Source organism: Panicum virgatum, chromosome 3N (genome assembly GCF_016808335.1).
Source record: "Panicum virgatum strain AP13 chromosome 3N, P.virgatum_v5, whole genome shotgun sequence".
Lineage (NCBI taxonomy): Eukaryota > Viridiplantae > Streptophyta > Magnoliopsida > Poales > Poaceae > Panicum > Panicum virgatum.
Genome location: NC_053147.1, coordinates 9,631,538 through 9,644,399, shown reverse-complemented (window position 1 = coordinate 9,644,399; position 12,862 = coordinate 9,631,538). Strand labels below are relative to the sequence as shown.

At 46.1% G+C, this 12,862-nt stretch overlaps 1 long non-coding RNA gene across 1 annotated transcript; it reads left to right on the top strand.

Annotated features, from left to right (window-relative positions):
* The first annotated feature begins 634 nt into the window (after positions 1-634).
* Positions 635-1,527, top strand: LOC120667447. Its single transcript, XR_005672191.1, has 3 exons — positions 635-803; positions 901-1,203; positions 1,269-1,527. It is a non-coding gene; the product is annotated as an uncharacterized LOC120667447 (long non-coding RNA).
* Positions 1,528-12,862: the final 11,335 nt, after the last annotated feature.

Sequence of the window (12,862 nt, the reverse complement as noted above, 5' to 3'; positions counted from 1 at the left end):
AGTGCTTTGGTGAAGCTAGACAGGTCTCTACTTTCAGCTCTCGTTGACAGATGGAGACCTGAGACACACACACGTTCCACCTCCCTTGTGGGGAGATGGCACCGACCCTGCAGGACGTTGCAATGTTGCTTGGTCTTTCTATCACCGGAGACGCTGTCGGGCCCCGCGTGGTACCTTCTACGTGGCTGGAGGATCTTGAGGAACGTTTTGCAGGTGTTGCCACCACGATTGATCCTGAAGATTTCAATGAGCGCCCATAGTCGAAAGGCCCTTCCAAGTCATGGCTCCTACAGTTTCAGGTACAATTTCGTACAAAACGATGTGTTGATGTATTTTATGGCTTTGAAATACCTCATGTGTTTCTTATTCTCAATGTTCGTACTTCATTGCAGCCGGATCTGTTGGCAGCCGATGCTGATGAGTACAGCGTGACTAGATCACTCGAGGCATACCTGCTGTGGTTGTTTGGGTACATCATATTCAACAACTCACACGGCCATTGTGTGGATAGGGTGCTTCTGCCCTACACACAGGAGATCGCCGATGCAGATGAGGATGCCATACCCTTATATATTTGGGGTTCAGCGGTTCTTGCATGCACATATCGTGAACTCTGCAAGACATCACTGCAGAATGATAGGAATGCTGTCCTAACGGGGTGCCCAATTCTGCTACAGCTTTGGTCTTACGAAAGGATTGCTATCGGTCATCCCATGATTGACCAGTCACCGTACAAGCCGGATATGTACGGTGACACGGAGGACGACAAACCCACCATGGGGACTCTCTGGTACTCTCGACAGGTATGGACCCGATAAAAATTTATATTCTATGCATACTATGGTCATACATTGTTCTCTCAATACCTTTCTTATGGACACATAATTTTTATTTTTTCAGAAAACATGGGCACATGTACAGACCCGGCGGTCTTATCCTGAGTTTGTTGCCGAATTTGATCGATTGACCCTCAGAAGACATTGTGTGGGAGCCATACAGTCCTTCGGCTATAGCCGCACGTGCACCGCTTGTGATATCTTCGGTGTGCACACAGGACCAGGGCCTATGGATGACTACTGCAGCTTTGGTGTACGACGTTGCAGTTGAGGCCCACTGCCCGGATAGAGTCATGAGGCAGTTCGGTTGATGCCAGTCTTTCCCTGTGTCTTCAGCGTTGGATCGTGTTCAGCGCCACGATCATAGGTAACAAAAAATGTATAAGTCCCCATGTACTAATAACGTGAAACTAATTTCTATTTAACATGCAGTTTATCAAGGGCTGGACATCCTTTCTCGACAATGTGGGTCACTAGATTACAACCATGGGTGACTGCGTGGGATAATGCAGGCGAGCAGTTGGCTGAGGATACCGGTCCACACACTGAGCCTTCGTTTCGGGCATACCTGACCTGGTACGAACCGAAGACTCGTTGTCGTTTGACGTATGTTGACATGCATCCACAGCCGCATGTTGCGACTTCACAGGATCGCTATGCATGACACATGGATGAGGCATTAGCGGGGGCGGTGAGTAAATGTTGACGGCATTTTTGATCTTTTAAGATTTGTATACCAAGTTTTTTTGGTTGCAGTTCGAGGCCTGTAGGTTGCTTGAATTAGATTGCTCACTGAATGTAACGAGGATTCATGGCGGGTCTACGATGAGCATGCCGGCACAACTCTAGGCCTGGACCACTCAACGTGATAGAGCCCGAGGCATCCTTCAGGCCTTTGGTACGCGGACGGAGTACGAGGATTCCTACGGATCGTCGCAAGCATCGACGTCGGTTCTTTGTGGTCCCGCATGGCAACAGCCTCCCTTATACCACCGACAGTACGAAGGTATGGTGTGATATTTACCGATCCGTATGTTTATATGCAGTATTTAAATACGACTCCACATAGGGTACGGGTACGTCGGTTCCTTGTGGTCCCGCATGGCAACAGCCTCCCTTATACCACCGACAGTACGAAGGTATGGTGTGATATTTACCGATCTGTATGTTTATATGCAGTATTTAAATACGACTCCACACAGGGTACGGGTACCCCGGTTCTCAGCCCTATGGAGGGCCAGGTGCCTCGCAAGGGGCTCCATTTCAAGGAACCCAGTTTACCTCTATGCCACCAGCTGGAGGGACTTTAGGTAAATATGTGGTGCATAATTTTATTTGCTAATGTTTTATGGTCGAAGGCTCATACGTTATTATTTATACTCAGGATCACAACAGTTCACCGGAGCGGGGCCGTCTTCGTATCACCCTATGCCGCCACCAGGAGGATATGAAGGAGCTTCTTCCTATCCACCACCACCACCTAAAACACAGGGTACGTAGTATAATTTGTACGTAATTGCATTCACCTATTGAATGTTGCTTAATTTTTTTTGTGACCTGTAGGGTGGTTTGAAGACAACGACGCGGCCTCCTTCGACGACTTTACACGGTTGTTTGCTACGCCTGCCCAGGACGATGATCCCAGCTTGCATACACATGTGGCTTTGTTACGCCGTCCTGCCAGAGACGTTGGGCCACCAGAGCGTCATAGCTACCCTACAAATCACGTACACGCACAACGTAAGAGAGGTCGGAATGGTAGGGGTGGTTAGTTGTTGGCACTTGTTTCTCTATTGTTATTATGGACTGTTTCGACTGTTCGGATTATGGTTGTTTATGATTGTGATAGTTTACTTGTCATTTGTTTCTATAGATATTATTGATGTGAACTTGTTATGTTTGTGGGTTCCATAATGCTCGTAAAATAAGGAAAGTTCTTGCGAATTTTTTACGTGATTTAATGAAGGACAAGTTAGGTGCGGGAGGAGTTAGCGGCCGAGATCCCGCCGATGATGATGACGACTACCGCATACAGCGTTCAGTTCGCATCACCGACGGGAAGGTCAGACTCCCTCAGCTGACTGAGGATCCTTACCTTCTTACCTTAACATAGTTGCGTCGTTACAAAATTTAAGGGTTGATTGAGCACAAAATAAGGTCTGACGGAAAGTAAGTGTTGGAAGTCAGGTATATAATGACATAAGTTAGATAGCCACCTAGTAACTTCCCATAATTTCCCTAGGGCTTTACGAACTAGGCACCATCCTTAACGAACCAACGTATTTTGCAAACGCAATTGTTATGGTCCAAATTTAATTAAAATCCTTCAAAAACTCGTCACATTCCCTAGTGCACGCTTTGTTCGGCTCTGATACCAGCTGTGGCAGCCCCGCCCGACATAAACCGGCTTAAGTGCGCTAACCATCATCAAAACGACAATCGGGGTTAACACACACTTAAAACAGAGCAATCCGGCAGTGCTGTCGGGTAAAATCCCGATAAAACCACTTAAACCTGGATCGAACAAAGCAGCATAACTCACACGAATTTGTTAACCTGGCCAGGTAGACCTAAACACACGTCACGTGGTTACTCACAGAGTCACACGTGCAACTTTTCCCTTCAATTCCCGCTTCACGGAACAGGCCCACCGCCCTCAAGTACAGCAGTACGACGACTCTGTACTCGCCATTAGCTAGATGTGAACGAGTTCAAGACGGTGGGGAGTATATTCCGGCTGCGGTTCAATCCAGTACTTGAGCTTACCGGTTACCATATTCTCGGCATGTGATTAGTACGTTCAAACGCTTAACCACCACTACCACACACTGCGGCCTTATCACTTTTCACTAAACAGACGGGGCATCCAGAGTATCACGACCCCGCCCGTAGACCTTATAGTGGTAGCAAGTAGTAAACAACCAATTCCTATAATTTCTCGCGAGTGACCGGAAATCACTCGACTTCTAACGAACCATTAGCATAGCTAACTAGTGACCTACACATACTAGTGTTCAAGCATCGGTACCTAGGATCATGCAACTAAGGTTTCAGTCAAATCCTGTAACTTAAATGCACAAGTAGATAGGAACAATAATAAGTTGCATAATTTAAAATAGAAGGACATGCTCCGGGGCTTGCCTTCCTGGGCGTAACTGGATCTGGGCTCTTCCGAAATCGGGTTCGGGTCTTGCGCAGCTTCAGTTAGATTAACTTGAGCTTCACGCTGCTCACTCTCGGACTCAGGCACCAGCTCGTATGTTCCGTCGGCGAGAGTAGTAGTATCTATATGAGATGCAATGCACATGGGTAAGTCGTGGTGATGGTAACAATTATGAATCATTTCACAATAAAGGTGTAAAGCAAACAAAACCCGAAGTTAAAGAATGAAACATTCCATTCATATTTTACTGGGCAATCGTTTATAGAGTAGCAACTCAACATATCTAACTACACAAGGCATCATGATCAACAGCACAAAAGAACTATACTAACTTCACCAAGCAAGTTGAAGTGGTTTCCTATAACACGTAAATCACGGTTTGCTAATAAATAAACAACTCAACACATAATTAGTAACAAATTCAACAAAAATTACATCAAACATAAGATAAACAGAACTAGCTATCCTGCAAAATTCATCCCAAAACCTGTAGCCAAATTACCAGAACAAATCATGTAATCAGACAACTCCTTGAACAAGATTGAATTATACAGGTTAGACTAGAGTATAAAACAATCTCAAACTTTAACAGTAGATCTAAAAAGGAATTAAGTAGCTACTGTGAATTTTTAAGGATTTATTATGCACATAAATAAATAGGAGAAAATAAACAAAAAAAACATCAGTTCAACAAGATTAATTTTTAGATCCTGTTCTAGTTAGGAACTGGGGTTCAAACTTCATGGACCAGCTAAACTATTCAAAAAGAACACTCAGAAATATTTTCATGATTTATTATCAACATAAACTATTTTTCATAATTAAAGTCTACTAAACAAGGATTAAATCAAAAAAATTAGCTACACATGAGAACTGACCACAAAATTTTTATAGAAACACTAGTGTCACGTGAACAAACCACCATAAAAATTTCAGAGCATAACAAGGCTTTAAGAAATAATTAAGAAAAAGAATAAACAACTAGCCTTTATGCACCTAGTAACATAAATCTAATTTTCCAGCAAAAAGTTTCAACTAACAACCATCATATTATGATTCTACTGCATAGATATTTTCATAAGTATTCCAGAACAACTGGATTTGCTATTTTACGAATTTTCTACGAATTTCTATTGAATTTCAAAGTTTACAGCTAAAATTACAAAGGGGCCCTTGCTGTTACTATTCAAATGACTCACAAGCTATTCAAATAACCCCCCCGGGTTTCTGTTCTTCTCAACCCGAGGTCCCTGGCCGGGGTTTGAAACAGGGGAGGCGGCGGCGGCCGGATTCCGGCGCCTACGGCGGCCGGCGGCGAGGGGGAACAGGGGAGGAGCAAGAGGAGGGTGAGAGGGACCTAGGGGTGGCCTTGGTTGGGCGCGGGGTGGCCTGAGGAGGCTCCTCCGCGGAGCAGAGGCTCCGGCGGCGGCAGTTGGAGGCGGCGGCGGCGGTCCAGCGAGCTTGGGCGGAGACGAGTGGGTCGGGGAGCACCAGCGGCGGCCAAGGAAGCTAGCTACGTGGTCGTTTGGGCGCGAGGGAGGGTGGAGGAGGGAGCTCCGCGGCGACCTAAGGGACGGCGGCGGGTATGGCGGGCGGCGGTGTCTGTTCCTGGCGAGAGGGGCGGCTGAGCGTGGCTCTCGCGATCAGGAGGGGAGGAGGAAGGGTTGGGGACGCCTCTGGGCTCCGAAGGAAGACCCTAGGCGGTCAAGGGCGCGAGACAGGTCGAGGCGCGGTCGACCGGGCCGTCACGGCGTCGTCGTGGCGGTTCGGCGGCCATCCTCGGTGAGCGCGCCGTGGATTGCGACGCGTGGCGAAGCCGAGAAGCTACGAGAGAAGCCGGGGCGGAGCTGACTGGGGGCGCGGCGAGGGAGCGGCGCGTGGCCGGGAAACGGCGCGCGGCCGTCGGCTCTGCTCGGTCGGGCAGGAACAGGGGAGGGGAGAGGGAAAATGAGAGAGAGAGAGAAAGAGAGTTGATTGATTCAAAAATCAAATTTTTCTCAAAAAATTCCTTTTGAAACTTAGAAAACTTCGAATACGAAAGTTGTAGAGAATTTAAAAACCTACCACTTTTATTTCAGGAAAATGGTTAACCGAGCAAAGGTTTAAAAGTTACTTTAAATTTCCGGAAACTATAATTCAAACAACTTATCATTTCATGTGATTTTTATCCTTTGTACCCCTAGAGTTCAACTGGACAATTACAAATCTTTTCATGGTGAACATGTCCATTCATTTTCATAAGCCTACTTGCTTTGGTTTGAAAGTTATTTGAGGTTCCTGACCTATGCACAAAAACACATATACACGCATACATACTCATGCATTTGTTTCGATGTTTCTTGGTTAAGGTACAAGATTTGGTGCTAATGACCCTGGTTTAGCTAATGAAACACCTGGGGTGTTACAGCTGCCGGGCGGCCAGGTCCCGGCAGCGGGGCGTCCGGGGTATATTCCTGTAAATTTCCAAATCGAAAATATATTTTTTGTAAAAAACGAAAATATAAAATATAAAAATAAAAAACCGCACGAAACGTCAGTCTAGAGATCGACCAATTCAAATAAGGAAAGATGACCAAGTAGTAGCTCGTCAAACAGTTCCAAATTAAAAAAAAAACTTTAAAAACAGTTGTGCCGTCAAGAAACAGCTTGTTTTTCCATTATATAGGTTGGGACTTGGGACTTTTGTATGGGCGCTTGATGCTGAGGTGCATTCGAACTCGTCGAAGAGATCCTCCTGGCTCCTCTGCTTAATATGCTTATGGATTACGTGAGCTCCATCGCACGGCCCCAGCAACAGGAGCTAGGTACCCCGGATCGGATTCTGGGACGCCACTGACCGCCTCAACTGCCACCGCAGACACTTGAGCATCGTCTTCGTGGGCATCATATCATACGGTCAGAGGCTGGCGCGTGGACGACGGTGATCACTGGTCACCACCTCTCGTCGTCAGACTGTCAGAGCGAGTGTAACATCTCTAAACTAATTTTATTATAAATCATGTCATCATGTGCATCATCATATAAACTTAAAATTGGATTTGGGTTAATTTCCAAAATATTCGGATTTTCATCCAGAATATCCGGGTTAGAGATTACCCGGAGTATTCGGGTATACTGCACTGGACACGTGTCACCCTCACAATCATTTGTTGCCACCTCACCTCCCCGGCCCCACGTGTCATCCCCAGCCTCTCCCATGCACCAGCACACGTCAGTCCCACCCCCTTAGTAACCTGGGAAACTCCTCCTTCCTCCTCACTCTCTCTCCCTCCTCACTCTCTCCAACTCTCTCTCTCTAAACAAGCCATGGAGGAGCTCTCACCTCTGCCCTTTCACCATTGAAGCCACCCCCTACCTTGCCGGAGCTTCGCCGGAGCACGACGCCGGCGAGCTGCACCATCTCCATCTCATCTCCTTGGAGCTTCTCCAACAAGCTTCTTCCTCATCTCCATCCCCTTCTTCAAGCTCCAAGCAAAAGGACGAGATCGAGCTTCACCAAGCCCTCACCACCATCTTCACGACCTTGCTAGCGTTGCACTCGTCACCGGTAAGCTCATCCCCATCCCCGATCCATCTCCATTGCCCTAGGTCTTGAGCCATTAAAGCACCTTCACCATTGATGACCTAGAGCTCTCAAACCTTAATGCATGTTGGATTTAGCTATCAAAATAGACTCCCCACATTCCTATGAACCTTTAGAAACAAACCTCACCCCAAACCGAGGCCGGAATCACCGGGAACGGACGTTTTAATGTTCATACGTCGAGCTGCCGGAAAGTCCGGAGTTACTATAGAAAAGTCCGGGGCCCGGACTATCCGAGGCTGAAACGCGGACTATCCGGGGTTGACTGTCTGGAGTGTCGGGGAACCCCTATAAAATGGCCATTTGATAGTTATTTAATCACATTGCTTGTAATTATATTTGAACCTCATATGTATGATGTATATAGCCCCTTTTATCATGGTTTTGCACTAATAAATCATGCTTCTCATATCACATGCATCTCATTGCAATCATTCATAGCATGTATACTTATTTAGCATCATTGCACTTGTGTAGAGACCGAAACGCCGAATCAAGAGGAGTGTGAGCACGAGTTGGAGATCGTGGGTGATGATGCTTCCATTGAACCTCAAGGCAGGCACCTAAGCATTCTTCTATCTCATATTTTGGATCAATGAAGTTTATATATGTGTCTTGATTGTGCATGAGTTACTATCTATGTGTGTATATATCAATGCTTGTTTAGAACATATTTGATGCATTACCAACCTTGCCTAGGATAACCTCTCCTAGTTGAGTATGCTTGTTAGGCGTCACGAATGATATACTTAGCCTTGCATAGTTACGGTAGAAGTCGAGAGGTGGCAAGGTCACAACCACTCACGAGCTATAGGATGTGATGTTTAAATTCTACCTAGCTAGTCAATGGTGAATAAAATTGAGCAACTATGAATGGTGATTCGGACTTGGGCGAGTGTAGGGTCGAGATGGCGGACTAGAGGGGGTGAATAGTCTTTTCTAAAACTAATTGCGCCGGCTAACCGAAACTTATGCGGAATTGAAACTATTCGCTTAGCCAAGACTTCACCCCTCTAACTATGACTCTAAGGCACCTCCAAAAAGATACTACACAAAGCAAATAGAGTGCCAAGCTAGTAAGAGCTCTCCTAACAATTCTAATGCCAAGTCACACAAGTCTAAGCACTAGTACTTCACAAACCGGGGGAGCTCCTACACAATTCTAATGAGCAAAAGCACAAAACCAAACCTAAGCTCACTAGATGCTCAAGGACAAGGATACACAATCCAAATCCAAGAGCTCAACTTGCTTAGCTACACAATCTAAGCACGAGCAACTAATTAAGCTACACAAGCTAACTAGCTACACTAGGATCTCTACTTCTAGCTACACAAGCAAGAAGATGATTAGCAAGCTACACAAACTAACTAATCACTAGAGAGCAACTACACAAGCACAAAATATAGATGAATGTAAATACAAGGCTTGTGATTTGGAGAATGCAAACCACCGAGAAGAGTAGACAAAATTGACACGGTGATTTTTATCCCGAGGTTCACTTGGTTGCCACCAAGCTAATCCCCGTTGAGACAAGCTCCAAGGTTGTTGCCGCTGATCCTCTTGCTAGTGGTGACTCTCAAGTCACACTCTCCCATGTGGAGTGCTCACACTGAGCTCTAGCACATAATCCGGCCGGACCACTTGTTGCTCTTCACGTCTCGCTCAACTAGAGTTGCTCTTCGCAGCTCCCGCGGGGTGAGCACAATACCCCTCACAATCTCTTCTCCGGAGCACCGCACAATCTTCTTGCGGGCTTCAACGAAGCCTCTTGCCACCAAGCCGTCTAGGAGGTGGCAACCTCCAAGAGTAACAAGCACACCGACTTGCAACACGATCACCTAGTGCCACTCGATGCAATCTCTCAAAGCAATCGCACTAGAAACGCTCTCTCACTCGATCGGATGATTACTATCAAGTTAGAGTGAGTAGAGGGCTCTCAAGCACTCTCACACAAGGACACCAAGTCCCCAAAGTGCTCAGCAACCTCAAATGGCCGGCCACACCCTCTATTTATAGAGGGAGGCTCCAAACTAGCCGTTACACTCAAATCCTGTGAAAATAGAGTTTTCGCGGACTGTCCACCTCACAGAGACCGGACCGTCCGCCATTCAAAACCAACGACTAGAACTGCAATGATTATGTGTCAGAGTCGACCGTTAGAGCCCCGGGCGGACTGTCCGCACCCTTGGGGCGGACCGTCCGCGGATCAAAACTTCGAACCAACCGATTTGCAAACATCCCCAGGGGCGGACCGTCCGCCGATCAAAAAGTGAGCACACACAGAAACCACAGTGTTTCTGTCCCAGAATTTTCAGTAGGAGGCGGACCGTCCGCCCCCAAGGGCCGGACCGTCCGCAGTACAATTTGGACACCCAAGACAGAACTACCAAGTTTCTGCGCCTGTTTCAGCTTTTAAAGGCGGACCGTCCGCTCCCATGGACCGGACGGTCCGCAATTCATTTTGGACCACCAACAGAGCAAAAAACGGTTCTGTTAGAGCTCATCCGAGATAACGGCGGACCGTCCGCCCCCCAGGAGCGGACCGTCCGCAGGTCTATTTCCAGCAGAAATGTACCTCGGTAAAACGACCATAACTCTTAGCTCCAATGTCCAAAATTGGTGATCTTGGACTATATGGAAAGCTTATTCAGAGGGCTACACAACCCAACTGAATATTTGATCCAAAACACAATGGATCAAAGCAGTATTTCACTCCAAGAGCCAACCTAATCTCCGAAGAACACCGAAAAGCCTTTCTTGCTTCCCCAAGTTGATAAACATCAACTCCAACTCTTTCTCCTTTGCAAATGTGCCAACACCACCACGTGAACAACACCATGTGCATGTGTGTTAGCATTTCACAATCATTTTCAAAGAAATTTCACTTGATCTCACCACGCCACTCGATCCTAGCAACATCGCAATGTTAGATCGCTCAAGTGGCACTAGATGACCGATATGCAAACAAGTTTGCCCCTCTTGATAGTACGGCCATCTATCCTAAATCCGGTCATGCACTTCTCTACACAACCTTTGACCGGTGAAATGAAATGCCCTACAAGTCATACCTTTGCCTTACGCATTCCATTTCATCTTCCCAAATATTGATGCCACACAATCACCAAACTCCATCAAGCCTTTTGATCATTATCATGAGTCAACACTTGGCTTGATCTTCCTTGAATGATATGATCCACTCCATATCATCACATGACCTCTTTGGTCCATCGATCTTGACCTTGCTCGTTCTTCACCGTTGCCTCGGTCCATCGGCGCCAAATCTTGCCCAAGCTTCACCGCCTCGCGGTCCCTCGCTTCAAAGCCTTGACTTGTCCTTCTCCATTGCAACCGGTCCATCAAGCCAAGCCTTGTCTTGATCTTCTCCACTTTGGTCACATAACTCCATGTCATGTCTCATATGCAATGAGTTCCTCCATCACACTATATGAGCATAGCATCAACCCTTAGTCATTTCTCCTCCATGGCACATGTCGCTCATACTAGTGTCTTTGTGTGGACTAATCTCCTGTGTATCTCAACATAAACACTTATTAGTCCACCTAAGTTGTCACTCAATTACCAAAACCAAACAAGGGCCTTTCAGCGAGTATGGTAGAGCCATATTGGGAGTGGAACTCAAATGGCTAGACTTGCTTGAGTTGATTAAGGACCGATGCGTAATCGCTTTGATACTTGAGCACTTATCCGTACAAGCCACATGCTTAATAATGGGAAGGTAAGCCAACTAGTATGAGTCACACCTTGTCTTGATTAGATTCGGTGCGAGTCGTGATGGAGTGTGATCGGTAGTTCCGGTGCACTTGTCCTTCCCGACCGTTCGCTCATAGTCGGTTGTGTTCGTGTGAAAAGTTGAGGCATGAATCATCACTTATCCTTAGCCATGGGTATGGTCGTTGGTCTTGTCCTCGTGTGGGTAAAGTTGTACCCCCCTGCAGGATTTTTGATCTATTGCAATAGTCGTGCTCTCGGACATTGAGCATGCTCTTGTACTTTGACTTTAACGTAGAGTTACCGATTGGAGTTCATGGAAGATTGAGCTTATGATACATGATCACTTTACTTATGCAATTTCATTGATGTATGCTTTAGAGATTATAGATGCTATGTCTTTTGCTTATCATAACTTGATCAAAGTTAGATGTCTTTGTATGCAAAATTAAATACCACGACCTATCCTTGCTACTAACCAAATGCATTCTACTTGACGTCGGGCAAGTATATACCCATATCGGGTAAGTCCTACGAGTACCCTTTGTACTCATGGTGCTATCATTAAAGTTAATGCAGGTGACACGCAGCTGGAGGCCGTGTTTGGCTACTTCTATCCCGCGGACGGAGGTCCGGGTGAGGAGTAGATGGCCGGTGGCTGCAAAAAGGGCACTATCGGCATATAGTGTTACCTTCTATTTTGCGTTATGTATGGAGTGCACGTTTAGTAAACTTTCCGCTGCAAACTCTGAAAGACTTGATGTAATGTAACTTGAACCTCATTGTAATATAAATTTGTGTGTGGATATGCCTCTATAATGGTATTGCTGTTGTGCTAGTGGAATGTGCTTAAATCTTAGGCGGTGCTCATGACACATTCCAAAGACTACCGGAGTTAGTCCTCTCTAATTGAGTTGATCAATGGACGATGACTCGGTTAGATGGGATTAACTTGGGCTGGTTCCTCATAGCAAGGATGTTGTCTACTAATTTGACTACGATTACTATGTGTAGATGGACCTGATGCTGCATTGAGCACAGTTTTTTATGATCAGGCATACATTTGGAAGGTGTATCTTAAGCTTCATGGAGCAAATCATTCTGGTGTGGTTCAGTTTCTGTGCACATGGTTCACTTCGAATAAACTATATCATCTCACGGATGCTAAAGAGAACTGAAATTTTTGGCCGAAAAGACAGCATGAATGCATCCCGGTAAGGAGTTGCTAGCTCTGGAATGCCCCACCCATTTTACGATATATATGGTCCACAAGATATAGTAGGAACAAAAGATTACAGCAGGTGTGATGTCTCAGGATCAGAAACATCCGTATGCCATGTATGTGTATACACTAAACATAACATGGGTATCGATACTTTCAATCGGAGGATCAGAAACTCAGAACATGGAATGTTTCATGGGCGCGTACAGTTGTTAGCTGCAAAGCTAAATCTGCCAAGTAGCATGCCACAGGGAACAACTTCACGCGACTATAGTTCTTAATCTGAAACCACTGTTTCAAGGGTGACAATTCCACGGAGCATTAAACA